The sequence below is a fragment of the Sparus aurata genome, chromosome 1 (genome assembly GCF_900880675.1).
Source record: "Sparus aurata chromosome 1, fSpaAur1.1, whole genome shotgun sequence".
Classification (NCBI taxonomy): Eukaryota; Metazoa; Chordata; class Actinopteri; order Spariformes; family Sparidae; genus Sparus; species Sparus aurata.
Genome location: NC_044187.1, coordinates 24,642,482 through 24,669,022, shown reverse-complemented (window position 1 = coordinate 24,669,022; position 26,541 = coordinate 24,642,482). Strand labels below are relative to the sequence as shown.

General features: G+C 41.9%; 1 long non-coding RNA gene across 2 annotated transcripts; it reads left to right on the top strand.

Moving 5' to 3' along the window:
• The first annotated feature begins 14,838 nt into the window (after positions 1 to 14,838).
• Positions 14,839 to 20,116, top strand: LOC115585326 (uncharacterized). Of its 2 annotated transcripts, XR_003984687.1 has the most exons (5): positions 14,839 to 15,817; positions 16,747 to 17,678; positions 19,060 to 19,169; positions 19,234 to 19,326; positions 19,550 to 20,116. It is a non-coding gene; the product is annotated as an uncharacterized LOC115585326 (long non-coding RNA). The 2 variants fall into 2 exon arrangements; XR_003984685.1 differs by having other exon boundaries at positions 19,060 to 19,326.
• The last annotated feature ends 6,425 nt before the right edge of the window (positions 20,117 to 26,541 follow it).

The following is a 26,541-nucleotide window of genomic DNA, read 5'->3' as shown; positions in this document are numbered from 1 at the left end:
GAAGTTATGCTGCCAGAGGTAGGATTCTTAGTATTTAATGAAAAAGTTATGAGAAATACACATCACTTGTGACTAGAGGTTTCACGATTCTCCAAATCCTCGATTTGATTACATTTTCGATTCTGAGGTCAAGGTTCGATTCGATTCCGATTTTTTCATTTATTTTTTTTAAAGCACAGGTTGCTATTCCATTTTTAGACTAGAAAATCTGCCCTTTGTTCGCAATGTACCACACTACATTGTAAAATTTAAAAAATGTATTAACAACATAATGTAACAATAACTTATATCTTCAGTCAATTGGAAACTTAAACAAAATAACCTGCCATCTAGTTTCTGCAGAGCTTTTTTGTTGACAACATGAACGTCAACATAAATCACTGGAAATCCAAAATACTTCCACACCGGCGACTTCAGTGAAAGAGGAGAGGGTTCAAGTTCTGTGGATGGGTCTCCTGCATCTGCAGTTGCCATTGCTGTAAGAGTGGCGTGGCCACTTTCAGGAATAGGGCGGTGCATGAGGTGTGTGTGCGTAAGGTGCGTATGGTGGGAGTGGGTGAGCGATAGTGAGGGAGCTTGTGTATGTGCGGACACTAGTGAATGAATGAGAGAGGAAGGAGAAGCGAAAGGAGGTACAATACAGGCTGCAGTGTGGCTGTGAATAAAGGCGATGGCTCCTCCAGATACAGCAAAGTTCCCTGGTATTATTTCCCGACCAGCTTAAGACGTGAGGGGGGTTCACCCCGAAGGTAAACACAAACTTCAGCCCTGATACCATCCATAACAAGAAATGTTGTTATATAGTTTGAAATTCACTGTTGATTTGTTCTCAATAACATAAATCCATGCTGTACTGGCATCCGATGAAAAATAAAATAATTATTAAATAAGAATGTAACCATATCCTTGCTCTGAGTGACAGTGTACAAAATTTACGTACATTATAAAACATGGAACGATTGACTATACTTTCGCTAATAACTTCATTGTTTAAGCATTCTGTATGCAGCTTGTGTACGTTAAGGTTAAAGGTCTTTTTTTCCGTCCTTAAGAAATGAAACGTGGTCATTCAATGTGCATTTTGGTTGTGTTTAAGGTAACAATGCAGTGACTGAGGCAAACTTTCGGCCTTTGGCGACATGAGGCAGAAGCTCTCCTATTCAACCAGGATGATGCCCAAAGGTAAGACTGGACATGTACATCATTTCATTGTGACACATAGTACATGTCATTCCTTCTGTTCAGTTTTTAATCTTCAGTGTTTCCTCATGGGGGCCTGCCAGATTGGGAGTTGTCTCTGGTCTGGCCGCGGGGGGTGCTGTCCCGTGGACAGTTCCGGCCCGGGTGACTAGAGGGCTCTGCACCTTGGTGCGGGGCCTCCTGTCTGCCCGGGTTGGGGTGGTCTCTGTAGCGGCGCTCCCTGCGACCTTGGACTGGGATCTCTCCCAGTGTGGCTGGCCCCCCCACAAAGGTAGCTTCCTCTGCGCCTCAGGTCTTGCTGCCCAGCCATGTCTCTGTAGTGACAGCTAGTGTTTGTGTAGGTGTGAGTGTGTGTGTCTGTGTGTCTGTGTGCGTATGTGTGAGTGTGTGTATGAGTGTGTATATATTTGTGTATGTCTCTGTGCATGACTGTGGGGGTGGGAGGGTTGGGTTCTTTTAATTTTCTTCTCCTGCTTTTATTTGATGTTTCTCTTTTTCTGCTGTCTGTACATCTCTGTAAGGCAATTTGCGATACTTTTCTGTATGAAAAGTGCCATATAAATAAAGGTTGATTTGATTTGATTTGAAGGTAGGTATGATATTGGGGTTCGCTCTGTTGAAAGGAACAGTTGGAGAGCAGGTGGCAGCAATTAAAACTTCCCTCTATTGTGTTCCCCTGTTTCTTGCCTGCAAATTGTCTTACTGTGCTTCTGTTTCAATGTAGTACAAATGTAATGGCAAGAAAGAAGTCTTTGTATTAGCTATAACTACCACATACTTTTCAATCTTCATTCCTCATAACTGTTGAAGAATGGGCCTACTTGTAAAGTTAAATCCAAAATGTTGAACATATGCTGCTTGTTTGCTTCTGTGTGAATTTAACAACCCAAAGCCTGGTCATATTCAGTTTTACAGGCTGTGTAGTCCCAGAATGGGTAACACAAATCTAAATTAAGGATAAATGACAAAATGCAAAATTATACAAAAGGCAGATGCCACATTGGCAGTCCTTAAATGCATGTTTTATGAATACTTTGATAAAAGCTGTGCACATATTGAGACAGATTAGTTTTGGTTTTGATGATGGCAAAAAGATTGATTTTTTGTGTGAATGAACAGAGGGTATTTGTGAAGCACGGTATAATGAAATGTTTGTACTCGCATTAATGCAAAAAACTACTCAACAGGTGCATGCCTTTGAATAGAAGTGTATGTACTGTGGGTGCTATGGAGTTGGTGTGTGGTGAGTGAAGATGTAATGAAATTGATAATAAAAAAAATGTAGATATAGCACAAACACAAACTACTGGCAGTACTAGCTGGGGTTATGTGGGTCAAATTTGCACTGACAAAGTGCAATTAATAGCACAATGTAGAAGATCATTAGTAGATGAATAATAAAAAAAAAATGAAAAGGCTCCTTCTATTAATACATGAATGCTTAGTTTCCCTGAAGAATCCATCACTGTCTATAAAGGGTTCATTTTTACAGGAAGCTAAATCTTTGTACTTTTTCTATTGATTTCAAGTGGACAACAGGCAAGCAGCAGCCCCCCATATGTGTAAATAAAGTTTCTCACCTAAATTGTTTCATTTTCATGTTCTTATGTAAATAATCAACTTTTCTTCTACCCCTACTTTATCAATATCAATACCATTGAGCTGCTGACCATCACATATGAATAACATCTAACAAGTCTCAACAGCTGCTTTTCATTGACAACATTTATGAACAAATATCAGTGAACAGAACCTAACTGTAGTTAGAATAAAATCTTATTTCCAATAGATTTTTTGGGGGGGACAATAAAAGAGTCTGAGTCAACAGGCTGTGGCATGTTGTGGCATGTTGTGGCAGGCTGTGGCATGTTGTGGAACTGCATAGCAACTGTTATGTTAAGATATTTTTAATTGTATTTCATATTAGATATTGGAATATAGCTTGTGTTAATAGTACCCTTTATGTTATTGTTACATTCTGTCAGTCCAGCAAAAAAAGACACCCGGTCAGTGCTTTGGCACTGCGTAGCAACTGCTATGTTAGGATATTTTCATAATTGTATTTCATATTAGATACTGTAATATTTCCAACACTGTCAGTGTCCATTGTCACTCTGTTGCTGCTTAAGATAAGAATAATATAAACACAGGCAGATATAAAATATTAAATATTAAATACACTGAACAAAAATATAAACGCAACACTTTTGTTTTTGCTCCCATTTTTCATGAGCTGAACTCGAAGATCTAAAACTTTTTCTATATACACAAAATAGCCATTTCTCTCAAATATTGTTCACAAATCTGTCTTAATCTTTGTTAGTGAGCGCCTCTCCTTTGCCGAATAATCCATCCCACCTAACAGGTGTGGCATATCAAGAAACTGATGAGACTGCATGAATATTGCACAGGTGTGCCTAATGCTGCGTTCAGACCAAACGCGACAGACGCAAATACAATCTGCTTGATCATTGTGGACTATTCGCGTCATTTGCGCTTGACGCTCAGGGGGAAAAAAAGACGACGCGCTTGCCCGCTCATTTTTGAACCGGTATTTCTCAACCCGCTCTCTTTCCACGTCGATCATGGCTGATATCACCACCGTTTCTGCACTGTACCTGCTGTACAAGTCCAAGAAATGCCAGAAAACCACCCGCCGTCATGTCTGGGTTCATGAAGTCCTCCGGAGACACATGGAGCTGTGGGAATTTCATTGTCTCCTCCAGGAGCTCCGTCTGGATGACAACCGGTTCCAGCGGTACCTCAGGCTGACCGGAGCCCAGTTCGAGGACCTGTTAGCTCGGGTCGGTGCCCACACACAGCTACAATTAGCTTCTCCTCCATGTTGATCTGAGTGTAAACAACCATACGTGAGTGACGCTGTCGGCCTGAACGCCCCTTTAGGCTGGCCACAGTAAAAGGCCACTCTGAAATGTGCAGTTTTGCTTTATTGGGGGGACTGGGGGGGTCAGAAAACCAGTTAGTATCTTGTGTGACCACCATTTGCATCACATCTCCTTTGGATAGAGTTGATCAGGTTGTTGAGTGTGGCCTGTGGAGTTTTGGTCCACTCTTTAATGGCTGTGCGAAGTTGCTGGATATTGGCAGGACCTGGAACACGCTGTCGTATACGTATTCGTATACGTGTCATATCCAAAGCATCCCAAACATGCTCAATGGGTGACACGTCCGTTGAGTATGCTGGCCATGCAAGAACTTGCCACAATAAAAGGCCACTCAAAAATTTTCAGATGTCACAGATGTCGCAAGTTTTGAGGGAACGTGCAATTGGCATGCTGACTGCAGGAATGTCCACCAGAGCTGTTGCCCGAGAATTGAATGATGATTTCTAGGGGTGGGAAAAATAATCGATTCTTAGATGAATTGCGATTCGGATGCGGATGATTCTGAATTGATTCACAAATGTCAAAAATAGATTTTCTACATGTTAATTGACAACGTAATATTGACGGAACGCAAGAGGCGGAACTCAGAAGTGCGGAAGTGCAGCGCCCGGACAGTTGGTGGCGTGCACACAACAAAAAACATGGGATGTGTCGTGAATGTCTGTACTCACAAACAACTCATAGGTGGAACGTCTGAGGCATTTGTTCACGCCGAGCGGCTCAAGAGCAGCGTGGAGACCGCTGTTAGCTGTTGGCTGTTGGCTGATAGCTGTTAGCTGTGGCGCTGAGTGCGCAGTGTCCAGGTTAACTTGCGATACCTGTAACTAACTATCGGGTATTTCTGTCATTCCGCCGTGCGATCAAATGGTTACTTAAAGCCATCGTTCCACACTGTAAAAAATTTTAAGCTCAATAAGTTATCATAATTTGTTTCTATCATTTACTTGTAATTAATATAATGAATTGTGAAATTTCAACTTAATTTAATGAGTTATTGATATTCCAACTCAAGGTTTTAAGCCAGTTAAGTGAAATGGAAATTTCAATGTGTCAACATAACTTAACAGTATGAGTTTTCGGTGTTAACCGGATCTCTTAGAAACTGATAATGACCCTGGTGTGACAGCAATATTAATGCGCCGTAAAATAGTGCTTGTTGAAATTTCGTCTTGATCTGATAAGGGACTAATAATTTTGATATAATGTTTTTAAAACTTGAGCAGGCGCTCCACCTGGTTCCAGCTGCCTATTAACCCATTTAGACCGGAATACACATTTGTGTGTATGGCCCTTTAAGGCCGGATTACACATTTGTGCGTAGTTCAGCTGTCACGTCATTTCTCAAGGCATTTAACACATTTCCAGCAACATGATTGGCTGAAACCCACGTGGGGTCAATGCCATGGATGTCTATCATTGGTCAGTATTTTTTTTCTTTTTTTTAAGGTCACGTGACTGCTTAATGATTGGTCGAAATACACTAGCGTGTGTCGCTTGTTTTGATCTGTCACCCGCGGGAAAAAAAAAAAAAAAGTGCTGCGCTGCCGCCGGCAAAATATTGATTGATTGAATATTGAGAGGGAAAGTTTGTAAATTGAAGATGGCTAATGATAGTACTAATGAGGGGAGTGATTTGGAGGTGGAGAATAGTGTGGAGTCTGAATCTGACGAGGAGGTGCCTGCCGATCCGATCATCAGAGATCAGTGGGTAAATATGTTGTTTGACAGTGACAGTGATGAAGATGACAAAGAGTTCCGCGGCTTCCACAACGGCTGGACCAGGGAACCGGCGGAGTTTGTGTCCAGGGTGAAATCCTCGTACAACAGACAGCCAGGTGTAAAAATAGTATTGGTCGAGCCGGTCACCCCTGTTGTGGTTTTCGCCCGTTATTTCATAGAGGAGCTCTGGACGCGGCTAGTCACGGAAACCAACCGTTATGCGGAGCGAACCTGGACTCCAATCAGCAAGTGGTACCCGGTTACGACGGAGGAAATAAAGTGCTTCATTGAACTTTGTCTGGCCATGGGGATCCTCAAACTACCTTCCCGGTGGGATTAGTGGTGACAAAAAAAATTGATTTTTCAGACCAAGTTGCCTAAGGTCATGTCAAGGGACCCGTTCTCCATGATCTGGAGGTAAGCCTCATATTCCTACTAGCCACTACTACTAATGTTACTATTACTACTACTAATAATAGTAAGTTACTTATTAAATAACGACGATTTATTGAGTGGAAAGATAACATGAGTGATAATTTCTACTATAAGGTAAATGATCATGATTGATTATAATAGAAATAATAAATAGCCTATATAAATAAAGACATACCTAAATTCAAATGACAATGATAACACATGATTGATAATTTCCATTTTTAATCATATCTAAGGTCAATTGTCATGATTGATTATAATGACAGAAATAAAAAATAGCCTATATATATATATATATATATATATATGAATGAGGACATACATAAATTCACATGACAATGATATCACATGATTGATGTAGATAATTAGGATGTTTGATGATCTTGATGATTGATGATAATAACAGCAACAACAATGAAAAAAATATAGCTCATGATACTAGTAACAACAGTTATAATTATGATATTCAAATGTGCCCAATGACTGTGCATTTTCAGATACTTCCACCTGCAAGATAATGCTGACACGAGTGTGGACCACTCAGACAAGCTATGGAAGGTGAGGGGCTTCCTGGACTCCCTGGCTAAGACCTTTCAAGAGGTATATGAAGTGGACGGCCATGCCACCGTGGACAAGTCAATGGTGAAGTTCAAGGGGAGACTGGGTTTCCGCCAATACCTCCCTCTGAAACCCATAAAGTGAGGAATAAAGGTGTGGGTAATGGCAGAGAGCTCCACAGGGCACTGTGCCAACTTCCAGGTGTACACTGGACGCAAGGGGCCTGCATAGAAAGGCCTTGCCCACCGCGTCGTAATGGACCTTACAAAACCATATGTCAGATCCCACCTCTCCGTCTATATGGACAACTTTTACTCGGGTAAAAATTAATTATATTTCGCTTTAATTTTTGTAACTTTATATTATATTGCACTTTACTTTTTTCTAAATGGCACTTTATATTAAATATTAGTTTATGCACTGTCTTGTCTTGTGTTGCACCTATGCTGAAGTCTTAGTAAATATTCCGTTTCTGATTCAGGTGTTGAGCTGTATGAGGACATGAAAAAGATGGGTCTGGACGCCTGCGGCACCATCCGAGCCAGAAGAAGGGGAGTCCCTCCCAAACATGCAACCTTCCAAAGCATGGTTACCAGGTCGCCCAGAAGGATGACCTCACCTTCTGTGCATGGCAGGACACTAAAGTTGTCATGGTGCTTTCGAATTTCCATGATCCCACAGCAACAGGAAAGGTGCTGCGAAGGAAGGGAGGGGACCGCCAGAGGGAGGTCACTGTGCCTGCCTGTTTGGCCGACTATCAGAAGCACATGAAGGGGTAGACCTCCTTGACCAGATGGTGGGCTACTACCTCTTCAACCACCGGTCCAAGAAGTGGTGGCGTCGCCTGTTCTTCTTCTTCCTCACTGTCAGCTGCTATAACTCCTTCGTGGTGGGAAGGAGTGCAGGTTGGAAGGCAGGCTACAAAGACTGGGTGGAGGACATGGCCATGGAGCTTGTCACAGACGTCCGCGTATAAAGAACGCATCGCAGCGTGCATCTAGGCCAGCTGGGGCAATCCATGATGTGGAGATAGTGTTGTCAGCAGTGTTGTACTCTCCTCCACGTTTACATGTACACACACCTCATTATGATGGGTTTTGTTTAACAGAAGAAGAGGTACAGTAGCTGAGCAGATTGAGAACGGTGAAAAGAGGAATGGCGGATGACTACGGTTTGTTAGCAAGGTCAGGATCAGGTCTGGCGGCAGTACGTGCGTCATTTGGACAAAGGGCAGCCAAAGAACAGGTGGGAAACAAAATTGAACAAAGAAGTAAGGTAAGTGGTTGAATTTATCACATAATTAATCTAACCCAATTCGAGTTTTATAACATTCATCTCTTCAGAAGCACATTCATGGCGCTTGGTGAACATTTTGTATGGTACAGATGTAACCTTCATTTGTAACGAGTTAACGTTAGCGGCCTCACGGACTATGTGTCAGTAATTAGTCGTGTCCCGTGTCCCTTATGTGTGTGTGTGCGTGTGCGGGGCGTCTGTTTAGTTAGCAATTAGACATAGCTTAAACTGTGTTGTTTGTAACATTGCTTGAGTTAACTTAACGGCTTTGCACGGAGCTATGTGTCAGTAATTAGTCGTGGCTGGTGTCCTGTGTATGCGTGTGTGCTTGTCCGGCGTCCGTTTAGTTAGCAATTAGCCGTAGCTTAAGCTGTGTTGTTTCTAAAATTACTCCAGCTAATTTATGGGCTTTGCACGAAGCTCCGTGTCAGCTGCTATAACTCCTTCGTGGTGGGAAGGAGTGCAGGTTGGAAGGCAGGCTACAAAGACTGGGTGGAGGACCTGGCCATGGAGCTTGTCACAGACGTCCGCGTATAAAGAACACAGCGCAGCGTGCATCTAGGCCAGCTGGGGCAATCCATGATGTGGAGATAGTGTTGTCAGCAGTGTTGTACTCTCCTCCACGTTTACATGTACACACACCTTGTAGTGGCAAATATAACTGGGTCATGATCATGCATATAAATCATATTTGAGAAATACACCTTCTAATAGTGAATATGAGCCTGATGTAAGACCAAGGTCAGATAATCCCTTTATAATAACAGAGCTGGAGTGAGTTAGCAACAGGTGACGCCGCAGCCCACCCAAGGCCAAGATAGAGGCCTGGGTGAGACACTTTACAGCCATTAGGGAAGATATTAAAAAATATTAAGATGATAGTCTCGCGTGATCATGACAAGGGGGTGGTCCAAGAAGGGGGTTGGTGACACTGACCCCAGGTATAAAAGGGGGTGATCCGGGGAGATTTCTCAGTTGTTCGGGGGTACCTAATGGATTTATAACTTCTCTTGGAATAAACACCTTTTTGACTGAAGACCTGCTGCCTCGCCTCTGATTTGGACTTAGGCTCTGGAGTGAATTTTTGGACTTAGTCTCTGGAGTGATTTTTTGGACTTAGGTTCTGAGCAACTTCACCTCTGCTCTGAACTTAGGTTCTGAGTGGATTTCTCCTCTGAGTTGGATCTAAAATCTGGGCTGTTTTTCCTTTATTTTGGATTTTAACCTTCAAGTGGATTTACTGGGCCTGATTGTGGAATAATTTGACGGATAAGGATGGTAGTCTCCCACTACAACCTCATTATGATGGGTTTTGTTTAACAGAAGAAGAGGTACAGTAGCTGAGCAGATTGAGAACGGTGAAAAGAGGAATGGCGGATGACTACGGTTTGTTAGCAAGGTCAGGATCAGGTCTGGCGGCAGTACGTGCGTCATTTGGACAAAGGGCAGCCAAAGAACAGGCGGGAAACAAAATTGAACAAAGAAGTAAGGTAAGTGGTTGAATTTATCACATAATTAATCTAACCCAATTCGAGTTTTATAACATTCATCTCTTCAGAAGCACATTCATGGCGCTTGGTGAACATTTTGTATGGTACCGATGTAACCTTCATTTGTAACGAGTTAACGTTAGCGGCCTCACGGACTATGTGTCAGTAATTAGTCGTGTCCCTTATGTGTGTGTGTGTGTGTGCGTGTGCGGGGCGTCTGTTTAGTTAGCAATTAGACATAGCTTAAACTGTGTTGTTTGTAACATTGCTTGAGTTAACTTAACGGCTTTGCACGGAGCTATGTGTCAGTAATTAGTCGTGGCTGGTGTCCTGTGTATGCGTGTGTGCTTGTCCGGCGTCCGTTTAGTTAGCAATTAGCCGTAGCTTAAGCTGTGTTGTTTCTAAAATTACTCCAGCTAATTTATGGGCTTCGCACGAAGCTCCGTGTCAGTAATTAGTCGTGGCCTGTGTTGTGTGCCCGCGCGTGCAACGTCTGTTTAGTTAGCAATTAGCCGTAGCTTAAGCTGTGTTGTTTGTAATATTGCTTGAGTTAACTTAACGGCTTCGCACGAAGCTCCGTGTCAGTAATTAGCCGTGGTCCGTGTTGTGCGCCTGCGCGCGCGACGTCCGTTGAGTTGGCAGTTAGCCGTAGCTTAAGCTGTGTTTGTAACATTACTCCAGCTAATTTAACGGCTTCGCACGAAGCTCTGTGTCAGTAATTAGTCGTGAAGGATATTTCACCCAACTTTGACTTTGATAAAAAGCTTATTTTCCATAAGTAATCCATGATTCATATACCGCTAAACTTAGTACTTCCTAGACTACTTGCATGCATAATATGAAGTACTTTTACTGTGTACTTTTCAAGTAATCCTAACTGATGCGGTCAGCGCCTCGGTCCGCAAGCAGCGCTGAAGTGCTCAAATGACGTTAAAGCACACCCTCGAGGGTAATATTGTGATTATACAACTAATACCAACAAAAATAAAACGTATAATCAAAATATATCAATGTTGATTGACAATTTGCTCTCAAATTTAAAAGTTTTTGCGAGTGAAGGGAAAACCGAGGGGAAAATAAATAATAGCCGGGGCATTTATTTGTTTCAATCACATAACAGACCAAGGGTCCGTTTCACAAAGCAGGGTCAACAAACTCTGAGTCTAACCCTGAACTCTGAGTTGATCTACTCTGAGATAGGAAACTCTGAGTTTTCGGTTCCAGATCAGCTGATTTGAGTTAGTTTGATCAACTCGGAGTAGTTTAACCTGGAGTTAAGCACGTGCACCACAAGTATAAAAAGACAGCATCAATGGAGCCCTGAATCAACGAGTCACCATGGTAACAGGGAAGAGGAGGGCTACGTTTTTCACTCCACTGGAAATAGAAATATTAATGCGCTCATACGGTGAGTTTGAGCACGTTTTTAGAAGGAAGTGCAACGCCGCTGCAGCAGCAAAAGAGAGGGAGACGGCATGGCAAGACATTGCTGCTCAGGTCAATGCGTAAGTTTAAATGTAGTCCTTTGCAATCACAATAATATTACAGGGGGAAACTGCTTGAGTGGTAGCCTATTAATTTATTTAATTTAGGTGCAATCCCACGGGGGAGAAGCGCACTTGGCAGCAACTTAAGATGAAACATAAAAACATTAGACCTCGGCATAATCTCATGGGGGTACCTGACTTTGATCATGTTTTACATTGTAAAGTAAATATTAAGTGGCTGTTTGACTGTACAGTTGTTTTATCCCCAACATAACTGTTTTCACACACATAAATGTCTTCTCGTCTATATCATGTTCTGTTAAATAATTAAGCCTATCTAAACTAACACAGACTTCTACTCAGCCAACAGAAAGAAAGCAGATGCCCGTATAACGGGTGGTGGCCCAGCACCGCCACCTCTAACGGAGGCAGAGGAGCTGAAAATGATAAAGATGGGTAGGAGCTGTTTCAGGGCGAGGCACACTTTTCTGACCGCTCTGCATACACTTGCCTTGCTCAAGTGCTCTGCATCTCCGACGTTGTATAAAAAACTCCCATTTGCAAAAGAAACGCAGCGCAACACACAATATCTGCTGGGATGTGAGAGCATGACTTCGGTTGGTAATGTTGGAAATGTAAGGACGGATTAGGTTGTGTATGTAAATGATGGACTGTGACGTGAAACGGTACCGCTCAAAAAGATAATTGTCTGGAAGAACATCTATGCGCGGTCTGATAATCATCTCCCGACGAATGTTTAATTCTCTGCGCAGTAATGGCGCACCTTCATCCACGGGATCATTATCAACAGGACATGCCATGGTAGTGAAAATAGTCGCCACCTAGTATAATTTCTAATGTAGGCCTACTGACTGATTTTTGCAATGATTTTCTCAAAAAACAGACGGCAGAACTATACTACGCCAAAACTCGCCTGATGACTGAATGAATGAGGAAATCAAATACCGTGTGTGGCTGAAAGAGGGCGGAGACAGAGAGAAACTCGAGGTTTGTTGAGAAAAACCTGGTCCCGACCAGGTTAGGTTCAGACAGTATGTTACCATGGTAACTGACCGAGAGCTTAAGTTACCTCTCTCTGTGAAACAGGCTAGAGTTACCCCTCTTTCTCTGATTTGAGTTACCTCCCTTTGTGAAATGGAAAACTCAGAGTTTCCCTCATTTCAGGGTTAACGGACTCAGAGTTTTCACTTAACCTGTTTGTGAAACGGACCCCTGGCGTTTATTTGGGACAGGCATTGAATTCCTTCCTCTCAATGATGAAAATGTCACAAACTTCGCCAGCTTCTCTGTGAATTCTCTGGCATCCTTCTGGGCAATACTTGTCTTCTGCAAGTGAAGTTGTTGCGGCGGTGGAAACGATTCAGCCAACCAGCACTCGCGGCAAACTCCTCATCTCTGCTGTCACTCACGGTGGCGTACATTTGTTTCGCCATCGCCCTGATCATTTTACGGGACACTCTGTCGTGGCGTGCCCATTTGATGATAACTTGTTCCTGCATGTTTATCTCAAGCTCCTCGCTCGCTCCCAGCCGGATAGACACTGAAGCAAATAAATCAAAATTAACAACAAACCGATCCATTGTGTAGCCTATTTTGCCGCTGTTTCCTACTTCAGCTCTGATAGTTACTATGTTGCCATGGAGATGAATACAATGTTGCCACAGACTTGACGGAGTAATATTTTGAGTAATGACTCAGGTGTGCTGTCATGCTGATTTGAGCACAGTCTAAATGTCTTGTTGACCAATCAGATTGCTTGGTCGGAACTACTTGTTGTATAATTTTTTTTAAGTGTGGTTGTATGATGTATAAATGGCCACTGAGTATGCTACGTGAGTTGGTTGTTCCAGATAAACTGCTTTTTGTCCGACCAGTTGATGCACTAGAAAAAAAAATTACATATAGCATACACTTAAACTGGTATTTCATTTTGAGATGGGGCGTCTTGTAGGCAATGAAAGTACGCTGTGGTATGTATCACGTGTGGGACTGATTAATGCTGTTTATTGCCTGTATCTCTGTCCGGCACTGTTTGCTGGTATGATGTACTGGGGGAGAGCAGATAGTTCTCTACTGTCGCTAATACCCTTGTTGGCTATTAGAACCTCATACAACCCCACTTCAAAAAAATGTAACTATCCCTGTACTGTTTTTGCTCATGTTTCTAGTTCAAATGACTAAGGCTTTTATACCATACTCTAACAATGTATGTTGTGTGTTTTAGGTGCTGCGGGTCCATTTATTGAGGTTTGGCTAGAACTGTGGATGAAGTGGAGTTGTAAGTTTTGCAGTTTTGTTACTTACAGTGAAAGAATAATAGTGAGTCGTTACAAAGGTGGACATGGACCTGGAAGACGGGGCTAGAGCTGCATTTACCCCAGCTTAACTGTGCTCAAATCCCATGTGGATTTTGCAAAACATATCAAGGAGCATAAAAAGGGATCAAATCAAATTGCTAAACTAAGCTGTGAACTTTGTACTTTTTCCGCACCAACCAACATAAAGCAATATGTTCTTCATTTAAAGAGACATTTGAGAACTCGAGAGATTGCATCCCTTTTACTTCGCCTGCAAGCAGTCCTTCATGTGTCACAGACAGCAACTCAAGAAGTTGTTGATGACTTGTATGATGTTGGTGAATGTGCAGGACAAATAACTAGGCAGACAGTTGAAAATATTTTGAAGGAACATAATTGCATATCTGAGGAATTAATGGCCTCATTGACTGAAGCATTACAGAGTGCAAACCCACTTTCTTTACTTTCGAGAGAGGGGTCTCTTGGCACAGAATTTAAAAGGCAGGCATTTTATAGACATAACTTTACTGTCGTTGAGCCTGTTGAGTATGTTTTGAGTAGACAAAAAAGGTCTCATACTGTTGTTTATGTCCCAATTCTAAAATTACTTTCTGAACTTCTGAAAAGAGAGGAGGTATTGCATGAGTTGAGAGTAAACAAACCAGCTGAACAGTCTGGACATTTCACATCATGTCTGGATGGTGACTACTTTAAAAGAAACCAGATTCTTTCACATGAAGATGTTAGTTTATGTAATACTTTGTATATTGACGATTTTGAAATATGTAATCCCTTGGGCACCTCCAGAAAAAAACACAAAGTTTGTGGTGTTTATTCGTTCGTTCGTTCGTTTTCTTTTCCGCTTTTCCGTCAGGGTTGCGGGATGTTGCCGCCTTTTATCCCCCCGTGGGGGGTTGCGGGGCTTACTGGGGCCAAATCCAGTTCGACTTATGGGCGAGGTGTTTATTCGGTTATTGCCAATTTGCCAAGAAAATACAAGTCATCACTGTCATCAATTTACCTAGCTTTACTGTGCAAGACCGAGCATATCAAAATTTATGGGTATAATAGTGTTTTGGAGCCACTGATAAAAGACATTCAATATCTAGAAACTGTTGGTGTGTTTGTTGAGAAACTTGCTTGTAATGTGGCTGCTGACAACTTGGCTGCACACTCCTTAGGTGGGTTCCAGAAGTCCTTTAATGTGGACAAATTTTGCAGGTTTTGTCTGGTTAATCGTGAGGAAATACAGTATTGTGATGTTAGAAGTGGCAATTTTGTTTTACGAACACCAGAGTTGTACGATGAAGCTGTAAATGTGTTGAAACAGGGTGAACATGTGTCTGTTGATGGTGTGAAATGAGAATGTCCTCTTAACAGATTGATAGGTTTTCATGCATGCCAAGGCTTTCCACCTGACTTTTTACATGATGTGCTGGAAGGCATTGTACCCAGAGAGCTAAGTCTGTGTCTTGCAGATTTAATGTCTAAGAAATATTTCACATTAGACGAACTTAATAGTGAAATACAAGGCTTTCCTTTTAAGTTCGCTGACAAGACAAACCGCCCTCAGAAAATTCCAGCAACTTTCCAGCGGAATAAGACTCTCTGCCGGTAATGGACATGAAAATTGGAGTCTTGTGCGTTTCCTTGAGCTCAAAGACTTAGTGAAGTTATTGTCGACCCCATATTTCACTCCAGGCTTACTCTGTTATTTACAAGCAAAAATATCAGACCACAGACAGTTGTTGCAGACAGTTTTCCCTGAAAACAAGTTGATTCCCAAACATCACTTTGTTGAACATTATCCACATCTTATTCAAAAGTTTGGACCTCCAACGGAATTTTGGACAGTAAGGTTTGAGGCAAAACATTCTTTCTTTAAAAAAGTTGTGGGGGATGCCAACAACTTTAAAAACATTCTGCTTACCCTTGCTTCAAGACATCAACTCATGTTGGCACACTATCTTGAAATGCCAAGCATTTTCAAGCCTGAAACTGAGACTGCAAAGGTGTCTGATATGTGCATCGAAGTCTTAGAAGTCTCAGACAAGCCATCTTGAATAGATTTGGTGATGTTGACACACTAGGACTGACCCCTCACATCTTTTTAAATGGAACAAAGTATTCAAAGGGAATGATTCTTTCTGCTGGGAGCACAAGTGGACTACCGGACTTTGGGAGGATTTTGGAAATATGCATTGTGTCGGATAGTCAAGTTTGCTTTGTCATTGAACCTTTTACAGCGTACTATGTGGAGCATCTGTGGAGTTACCATCTTGTGAAAAAGAATCCTGAGTGTCTGTTGGTGAAACCAGAGGATCTCAATGACTACGTGCCACTGATGTCATACTTGATTCGAGGCTGCCTCCTGGTCACTACCAAGACCTTCTTACTGAAATAAACCTGTAAGTAATTACTCATTAAGGCAGAATAATATTGAAAAATGTCTTATTGTGATCATTTTGACAGGTACTTTTTAAATTTTCATCTGCTGTAGTTATACAATTGCAGTAGGTCATATTGCAATTTTGATCAAATTTCAATTGTGAAACCCCAAGTCATACACATTCATATTATCATACATACTCATATACACTCACTTTTTTATGTTTATTATATTGACAGATTTAAATGTATAAATTAAATATCATGTTTATTACTGAGGGCATAATTTGAAGCTTTTTTAAGTGGGTTGCTCCTTTTGGCTAACTGCTACCTTCAACTGCTCTAACACTGTCAAGATTCAGCTCTATCTGAATCCAGACATGAGCATGATGTTTGTGATGTCTGCTTACCTGATTGGACAGAGGCAGTAGGGGAGAAGGAGATAACTTCAACTCAGTCATGTCATTTTCCTTGCCCTACACTGATCTTAATGATAGAATTAAATATTAAAATACTAGTAGTGATTTATCTTTGATAAGTTCTTTGATATATATTTATATATATAGATAAATAGATATAGATAAATAAATAGATAAATGAATAAATAGATAGATAAAGAAATAGATAAATAAATAATTCTTAACACTAGTGTCATAGTCTCATTCTCGTGAATCCAGTATCTCATCTTGTATAGTTTCTAAATATAATGGGGTCAGTATCTGGTTTAGGACCACATAGGAATGTTTCAATCAAAATGGAAACATTATATTCCCTGTGCTATTCATGGTTATGAAGTCAATTATGTGCTCTAAAGGGAAATAGGGATTATAATTTAGTAAACTTTTGTCTGCAGTCTAGACAGGGACAATTTAAGGACAGGTGTGTGATGAGTGATACAAATAGTTTATGGTGTTTTTACTTAAAGTGCATACTTTTTTTCCATTTTCAGGTAAAAGTTGTCGAAAATGCTTCTGCGTGTCATCGTGTCAGCCTTCAACTGAAATCAGGCGTCTTTCAGTTGAAGGGACTCCCTCAAGTGTCGAGGAGCTATACAAGGTGTTAAGGACCAACCTTGGTCTTACAGGGGGATTTATTTTGCAGTTTGAAGATCCAGATTTTAATCATCAGTTGTGCAACCTAACGGACATCAGAGACCTTCCTGTGGAGCGGGCAACTTTAAAAGTAGTATTCACAGCTGATGACTTTTCAAAGTCAACACTGGACACAAGCAGCCTTCCTTCTGTCAGTAGTGGGGATTCGGTCAAATGGCCTGACCCTTTCCCAATTCCAAAGTTCTCACATGATGTGGAGCTGCAACTGAAAGACGCAAACTACAGGTACATTAAGGATGCCTCTGTGATGGTGATTCCTAAAGGATTAAAGACTGATATCCTTGACATATTTGCAGACAGTATGTCGAAGATCACAGCTTATTCTGAGTGGGACCACTACAAGAATGTCGCAAAAGCATTGGTGGAGAAGCATCCCTGTCTGTGAGAGCCAGGGTCTAAAAGGGGATGGTATTCATGGTTTCACAGCCTGAAATTTAAGGTTGGAAACTACCGGCAAAAGTTGAGTGCAGCAGGATGCCCTGAAGTGGTGATAAACAAAAGAAATGGAGGAGTCTCGAAGGGAAAATGTGTCAAGAAGTCCAAAAAGGGTGAGGTGAATTACTGTCCTGATCCACCTGAAGGAGTGTGTCCTGAAAACATGGAGGAGAAGCGCTAGATAATGGAGGCTGAAATGCAAAAACGAGACCCTGATCAACAGCTGTTGGAGAATCTGATGGTTGCCACGTTTTCTCAGCGCAGAATGGAGATCATTAGAGATCAGCCACTCATCACAGAAGTAATTTCCCGGTGGCCAGCTCTGTTGAGACAGGTATTCACATGACTGCAATTGTATTTTAAAAAGAGTTTTAACCTTCCTATTGTCCTCCGGGGTCAAACTGCCCCCACCTGTTCCTTCCATCCTCCTTTTCTTCCTTCCTCCTTCTTTCCCTTTTTCCTTCCTCCTCCCCTCCTTCCATACTCCCTTCCTCACTCTATTTCCTCCTTCCTTCCTTCACTTATTCCCTTCCTTTCTTTACTTCCTTCCTTGACCTGAGGACATCAGAACATGACAATATTAGATGTAGAATGCTATTTTGACACAGTTTGTCCTCATCAAATTTTCATCTGCTGTAGTTATAAAATTGCAGTAGGTCGTATTGCAATTTTGATCAAATTTCAATTGTGAAACCCCAAGTCATACACATGCATATTATCATATATACTTATATATGAGAGATACTCTTTTTTTACGTTTAGTAAAAATGTATGCTTGTGTTGGCTAACTGCTACCTTCAGTTGCTCTGACACTGTCAAGATTCAGCTCTATATCTGTGAATCCAGACATGAGCATGATGTTTGTGATGTCTTCTTACCTGATTGGACAGAGGCAGTAGGGGAGTAGGAGAAAACTTCAACTCACCCCCAATTTCCACTGGATACGTGTCCGCTGCGTTGCAGCTCCAATCCGGTTTTGCTCCGCCGTCCGCCGTCCGGCAATCCCCACCGGTTGCGGTTTGAGTCCGCTGCGGCGCAGTACGGTAGACAGCTGGCTCACGAGGCAGAGGAGTTCCCGCGATAATCACATGATCACTCACGACCGCAGTTATAGGTCTGTGTTATTAAAATCAAAAACACGAAGTGTTCCCGACCGAGGGATTAGCAGAAAAGCTTGTGTTTGTCTCTTTTTTTGAGATTTATGTACTGGTGTCAACACCGAGTGTTTTATTTTGAAAGGTAACCGGATGCTGTTTGTTATTTTAGCGCTTGACTTCCTGTCTGCTCGGTGCTAAATTCAGCTGAATTGCTGTGTCGCACTCCGGCATCCGCCAGATATAGGAGTCCTGCATATCTGTGCCGGAGGGCGCCGGACTGCCGGAGCTGGGACGGAGCAGATACGCAGCGCAGCGGACCTGGTGGAGATTGACACATTGACTAAAGTGAAACGTATTTGCTCCGCTGGCGTGGCGGAGACGCAACGCAGCGGAGACGTATCCAGTGGAAATTGGGGGTCAGTCCTCCCTTCCTTCCATACTGCCTTCCTCACTCATTTCCTTCCTTCCCTTACTCCCTTCCTTTCTTTACTTCCTTCCTTCTTTCTCCCTTCCTTCCTTGACCTGAGGACAACCGAAGGGTTAATCATGTTATGTCAGACACTTTACTGTGTCCTATTGAGAAATATGTTGATCAGTATTTTCTGTCTGTCTCCTCAGATTGTGGCAGAGTTTAGGAGGATTATCACCTTAGACCTCCTGGAAACTTTCATTGAAGGACTTGATGGTCTGGTCCCAAGACTGCTGGAGGCTTACAAAGCAGCAACAAAGTATGGAAAAGCATTTGTTACGTTGTCACAACATTCATCTTACTGCTGTTTCTTTGTTTTGTAGGACACAAATGAGAGAAGAAGGGTTGCTGCTTTGCTTGGTCTGCCATTGTACATAACAGGCGAAGACCCATCTAATGTCATCAGGATGTGTGATGTAAGAATATTTTTTTATTTAAAAAAATATTTAAATATGGTATGTACTTGAACTGACATTTATACTTTTTACGTGGTTAGAATTGGCTAAAATATCTTCTGTTGTTGGCCTCATCCTCAACACTATCGGTCTGCTCTTTTTCTCCAAACTTTGATATTGATATGATGTTGTAAAGCTGATGTACTTGCGGATGAAAATGGTCATGTCATTTCTGCTTTTCAAGTCCCATGCTGAGAATCTGGATGAAGCTATTAAGGGGATGCAGCTCGGAATCCTCATTGGCTATGAAGGCGAACAACGGGCCATACCCAATGAGATCTTTAATGTGGCAGTTGTTGTCGAGCAAACTATTGTTGTTCACAACATCAAAGATGTGGCACATGGCTTTGCAATGCTTATGGGCGTTATCTATAGTGTTAATCTGCAGTATCCTAATGACATGAAATATTCCTTTGAGTTTCTGCAGAGAGTTGTTATGAGGATCAAACCAGACAAGGCCTCAGCCCGAGTACATGGTTTGAGAAACTGAATCTTGAGATAGAAACTTTAACATCTGTCTGTTTTCATCTTCAGAAGAAGGGAATGAAGTAAAGAAGGAAGGCAGGCAGAAAGAGAAAAAGAAGAAAGGGAGGGGTTCTTGGTAAACATGTATGAATATGACTGGTTTGTATTTTTGCCATCTGCCAAAAGTTATTGTTTAAAAGCATTGTTAATAACCCACCTGATTTCAATTGTTCTGTGTTCTCTGGCAGATGTAAACATGTTTATCAATTTTATAACACACTTTAGAAGGAAGGAAGAAGGGAAGGGGAGAGGGAGGTAGGGAAGAAGGAAGGAGGGATGGGGAGAGGGAGGAAGGAGGGAGGGGGGAGGAAGGAAGGAAGGGAGAGGAGGGAGGGGGAGGGATGGGAAAAAAGGGGAAGAAGGGAATAAAGTAAAGAAGGAAGGCAGGCAGAAAGAAAAAAGAAGAGAGGAAAGAGGAGTTCTTGTTAAACTTGTATGAATATGATCTGACTGCTTTGTATGTTTGCCATCTGCCAAAAGTTATTGTTGTTAAAAAGCCTTGTAAATAACCCACCTGATGATTTCAATTGTTGTGTAATTTCTGTAATTCTGTAATTTTTTTAATCAATTTTATAACACACTTTGGAGGGGGTTCTTGTTTAATATGTAATATAAATCTCTGCAAAATTAATTAAAATTGTAATTAAAATACATGTGTTTGAAGTTGAGTTGTGTATTCAGTGTAATCCTTTAGGAAACTGGTGAACTTGCCATTATTATTCAAGATGGGATACAAATTGAAAACATTAGTCTACTTAATTTGCAATAATAAGTTCAATTGCTGCCTTAAAACATGATTTAATGTAACTTGAAAAGGCAATTAGTATGAATATAGTTAGTTAGTAAAACTGGAAAATTTGAGTTGAAAGGGTGTGTAATTGTATGTTTTCTCAAATGGAAGATGTAATACAGTTAGTAGTCTCAACTACTATCAGGTTCAAACAATAAAAATGTATGAGTTAACAACTAGTATAACTGAATTTTGTGAGTTGAAATAACATATAATTGTCGGTTTCTTTGACAAGAAAAAGTAAGTTTTCTTAATGCATTATGTAACGTAGTAAGTTATTTCAACTCAGAGTGTTGAGTTCAAACAATAAATGATCATTAATTAAGCAACTAGTATAACTTACCTTCCTGAGTTGAAATAAAGCTGTTCTCAAAGTTGAATTTACTTGTGTTTTTAAGGCAGCAATTGAACTTAATATTTTAAGTTTAACCAGCCTAATAATTTTTACAGTGCATACATCGTTATTAAGCTGAATCCAAGTCAATGTGAAAACTGTACACTGTCAAACAGCCCGCACAGTATGTTAAAATCCAGCCTGAACTCAGCGTGAGATCAGTCAGCTGTGGCAAAGTGTGAGACGTCCAGATCAACCTGTGATACAAACACCTGTATCGACCGTCGACCAGCTGCAGCTGTATTAATGTACTACATGTGTGCTGCTACAGAAACACTTTTCTTTTCCTTTTGGCTCTTTGCAAAGCTGGATGTTAGCTAGCAAATGTAACCTTCCAGTTGACTTGCCACATTTTTTTCATTTGTTTTATTAATTAAATATATTGGAAGTAAATTAAGTATGGATCATTACAAATACTTTGCGCTGAAAGTACCAAGTAGTCACACAGTGAGAAAAAAGTAGGAAGTGATTAGCAAACTCAGATTGAATTAATTAGTTTTTTTTAAATCGTGCATGGAAATAAATATACATAAAAAACTTGCTGCATCGAGATGCATCGAGAATCGATTTAGAATCGAATCGTTGACCTCTGAATCGGAATCGAATCGAATCGTGAGGTGCCCACCCCTAATGATTTCTCTACCATAAGCCGTCTCCAAAGGTGTTTTAGACAGTTTGGCAGTACATCCAACTCATCCAACCTCACAACTGCAGACCACGTGTAACCACACCAGCCCAGGACCTCCACATCCAGCATGTTCACCTCCAAGATTGTCTGAGATCAGCCACCTGGACAGCTGCTGCAACAATCAGTTTGCATAACCAAAGAATTTATACACAAACTGTCGGAATCCGTCTCAGGGAAGCTCATCTGCATGCTCGTCGTTCTCATCGGGGTCTCGACATGACTGCAGTTTGTCGTCGTAACCGACTCTTTTCTCAGTTCATCCAAAAGATTTCAAAGATCAAAAAAGTCACCAGGAGTCTTCAAGGCTGAGTGTAGTAGAACTTTATTTGCCAGGAAAAAAAGAGCGGGATCAGACACAGACAAAATCAGTGAAAAAAACAAACTGACCCGAGGCTAAAAGCCCCGATCATCCTCTTATAAACACAGAAAAATGGGTGTGTCTGTTCGGACGTCATGGCCTCAACCAATCCCTGTTCTTCTTTATTTCTGCTGACACTGCTGTTTCTCTATGGAAAATCCCATATTTCTAATGGAAAATCCCTGTACCTCTTGTGGAAAAACCCTGTATTACTGTTATGACCCTGGGGGTCAGAATTTGTATTTGGTCTTGTGTGTATTTGTCTGTCTTTCTCTCTCCCTGTCAAGAGGGGGTGCTGTGTTACTTTGTGTGTCCCAAAAGGTACCAGTGCAGGTGGAGGCCATTGATTGGCTGAAATCCTGGAGGCTGCTGACTGGTGGAATCATAGGACTGGGACATTTAAAAGTGGAGCCAGCAGCAGACCTGGCACTTCGCATCAGATAGCTGGGCAGCCCTCAGTAGTATTAGGACCATGAAGTCATGTAGGCAAGATCTAATCATGGAGATCCATCAAATGCTATATGACCTTCAAAACAGGGGGAGGACTGTCAGTTTTCTGTGGGTTCCTGCTCATGCAGGGGTTGAGGGCAATGAGGATGCAGACATACTTGCAAAACAAGCACTCAGATCACAAACAGTAAACAATATCCCACTAGGGAAAGCAGAAGGAAAGACAATCATTAAAACACAAGTGCAAAGGGTTTGGCAGAAATATTGGGATATAAATGAGACAGGAAGAAACTTTTACGGTATACAAAAACAGGTGGGAAAAGGAGGAGTGGTGGGCGGGAGCAGGAAGGAGGAGGCTGTCATTACCCGCCTCAGATTAGGACACACAGGGCTTAACAGCACACTACACAGAATTGGTAAACATCCTACTGGTAAATGTAGACTATGTGATCATCCTGAAACTGTGCAGCATGTTCTTATGGAATGCAAGGGATATGAGAGTGAGAGGAGAGATCTAAAATCAGCACTGCAAAGGGAAAAAGTGAGCGTCACGGTAGAGAACATGTTGCAAAGATCAGAAAGCATTAGGAGGTATGTGTGTAAATACGTGAGGGAAACAGGCTTAATGGATAGGGTTTAAGGTTTTGTTTTGTTTTCGTTTGGGTTGGTTTGGTTTTATTTTATTTTATTTCATTTTATTTTTTATTTTTTTCTCTGTCATCTAATGTTCCACACTCCAGTCCGGTAGGTGGCGGCAATGCACCTATAAGCTGGATGCCAGCCGCCAATCAAATCCAGAAGACCTGGCATCTCTCTCTCTCTCTCACTCACTCAGATTGCTGGCTTGATTTATGACTTTGTGAAACTTATGTTCATTGTGGTTGCGGCAGAGATTCTGATCTCTTTTGTACATATTGTAAATAGTGTAAATATTGTTAAATCCTTTTTCAGTCGGGACTTCCGGCTTAGCGACTAATGGAGTAAGACGTGCTTGCGGGAGCTCCCGCGAAACTTTCTCAATTGAACGCCAGGGCTTTTTTGTGAACTTTCTATTAGTACATTTCAACTCCACAGGCTCGTTGTATCTACATTGTATGCCGGTATGCCTTCAAAACCAAAAAATACAAGCAACCCAGCGGCAACACAAACGAGGCCTGTCCCCCCAGCTGCATCCCCGTCGAGGAGTGATCCGGCCACCCCTCTGCGGTGTGCAGTTGCTAAGGCGCCCACTTCAGAGAAAACTGTTGCCGTCCCGAGCATCGCTTCTGCGGACTTTAAGGCTGAACTGCTCGCTGCTCTTCGAGAAGAGATGGTAGGCATTTTTAAGACGGAATTAGAGACGGCATTGACAAACAACTTTACTCAGATAAAGTCCGAGCTGCAGAGTGTGAAGACTGAGCTAAAAGCTGACATGGCAGCTATCTGGTCGGAAGTGGAGGTGCTAAAGGTTACTGTGAATGACATGGAGGGCCCCCTGTCGACATGCACTGATGATGTGGTTTCACTCAAAAGTAAAGTGGACAAACTTTCGGCACAACTTGTTACTCTTGACAGTAGATGTGAAGACCTGGAGGCGAGGTCTCGCCGTAATAACATCAGGATAATAGGACTACCCGAGGAACACGGCACGGTCGACGCGACCACAGTTTCCACCTTGCTGAAAGATGCTCTGGGCTTGGGAAAAGAGCCGGTTGTGGACCGCGCGCATCGATCCCTACAGCCCAGGCCGAAACCCGGCGAACGTCCCCGTCCCATAATAGCACGTCTACACTATTATGCAGACTGTGTTGATATCCTACGACGTGCCAGAGCCCAGCGAGGGATCAAGGTGAAGGATTCAACTATCTCCATCTTCCCGGATCTCACGGCGCGGACGGCTAAAGCTCGCGCAGCCTTCAACATCGTCCGACGCCAGCTCAGGGACATTCCCGACATAAGGTTTGGGCTGCTACACCCAGCCCGCCTCCGAATCACCAGAGGGGATGTCACGAAGGAATTTACATCACCTGACGAAGCTGCAGCTTTTGTGAAAACACTCAAGTAAACTTGGGTTTGTTACTGCAAACTTGTTGAAACAGGTCTGAGTGTATGTGCCACTGCAGTTATGTTACTTAAGAAAGTGGTGCTGAAATGTTTTTATTTTTTATTTTTTTATCAGCACTGTCCACGAAATAGTTTATATTGATAATATTATACTATTACTGTAGATATGTTCTGTTGATTTTGATATAAATGGAACCATAACTTACCCTGTTCTAAAAGGAAGTCAATATGCTTATGTGCAGGTTTCTTAGATTGATCTGAGTTCTGTGTTGTTAACATTCCGGCCCTGTCTTAAGTTATATATTTATATAATTTTTAATATTCGCGGGAGCTCCAGCCAAGTTGGAGCGTGGTGAAAATGGCTGTTTGGTCCAAAGCCTTGAGTCTATTCTTTTGGTTTATGACTCCTTGTGGAGTTAGCACTGGTATCCTATCGTTTGGGGATGGGATAGTGGTAGGTGCTCTGGGGGGAGGGTGTGGGATTTGGGGTGTGTTAGCTGAGTTAGCTTTTGCAGGCCCTCTTTTGTTTGTTTTTTGTTTGTTTGTTTTTTGTTTCTCTCTCTCTCTCTCTTTCTCTCTTCCTTTTTTTCCCCTTATTTCTGTGGTATGGGGCTGGGATCCTGGTCGCTTCCTATTTTAATTCGCACTTGACATGGCTAATGTCTCAAGCTCGAATGTAAGATTTATCAGTTGGAATATTAAAGGTTTAGGGGGTGCTATTAAGCGGTGTAGGGTGTTCTCCCATTTAAAGCGTTTGAAACCTGACATTGTGTTTTTGCAGGAGACCCACATGAGGAACAAAGATCAAGTTAGACTGAAGCTTCCCTGGGTTGCTGAGGCATTCCATTCTAGTTTTAACTCAAAGGCCAGGGGGGTTGCCATCTTGATAGGTAAATCTGTCCCATTCACCCTGACTAATATTATTTCTGACAAAGATGGCAGATACCTGATAGTTTTCGGTACTCTATTTAGGGTGCCTATCCTATTAGTTAATGTATATGCACCAAATTTTGATAATCCTGGTTTTATGAACAAGTTGTTTGAAAACTTACCTTCTCTGAGTGACTGTTTTTTGATTTTTGGAGGGGACATGAACTGTGCTATTGATCCTAAATTAGACCGTTCTAAACCTGGCTCAACCCATTCACTAATGGCTAAGGCCCTTTGCAATTTTATGTCCAGCAATGGTTGTGTTGACCCCTGGAAATTCCGTAACCCAAACAGTAGACAATACTCTTTTTATTCGCATGTACACCAGACTTTTTCTCGTATAGATTATTTTTTTGTAGACGCTAAACTTATGCCAAAAGTGACAAATGTTTCATATCACCCAATTATTGTTTCAGATCACTCACCAGTGTCCATAGATGTTCAGATCTCCCCCGGACCTCGCTATCCCACCCATTGGCGACTTAACACCTCACTTTTATCAGATGACAAATTTCATAAATTTATTTCAAGTGCAATAGACGATTTTATTGCGCTTAATCAATCTGATACAGAACCTATCTCTAAGGCGCTACTGTGGGAGTCCTTAAAAGCATATTTGCGAGGTCAGATCATTTCATACTCTGCACACATAAGAAAACTGAGGATGTCAACTATTCAGAAGCTTTCATCTGATTTGGAATCAGTAGACCAACAGCTTGCGGCCGCCCCATCTGACGATCTTTCAAAGCGTCGTGTAGCCCTGCAAACTGAGCTGGATCTTATCACAACTAATGAGGCAGAGCGCCTGTTACTTCACTCCCGTTCCAAATACTACGAGCATGGTGACAAGTCCGGTAGGTTGTTAGCTCACCAGTTGCGTCGTCAAACAGCCTCACGTCTAATAACCCGCATTAAGGATGTTTCAGGAGTATTGCAGGAGGACCCGGTTGTTATTAACTCTGTCTTTTCATCTTTTTATGAGTCCCTGTACAAGTCTG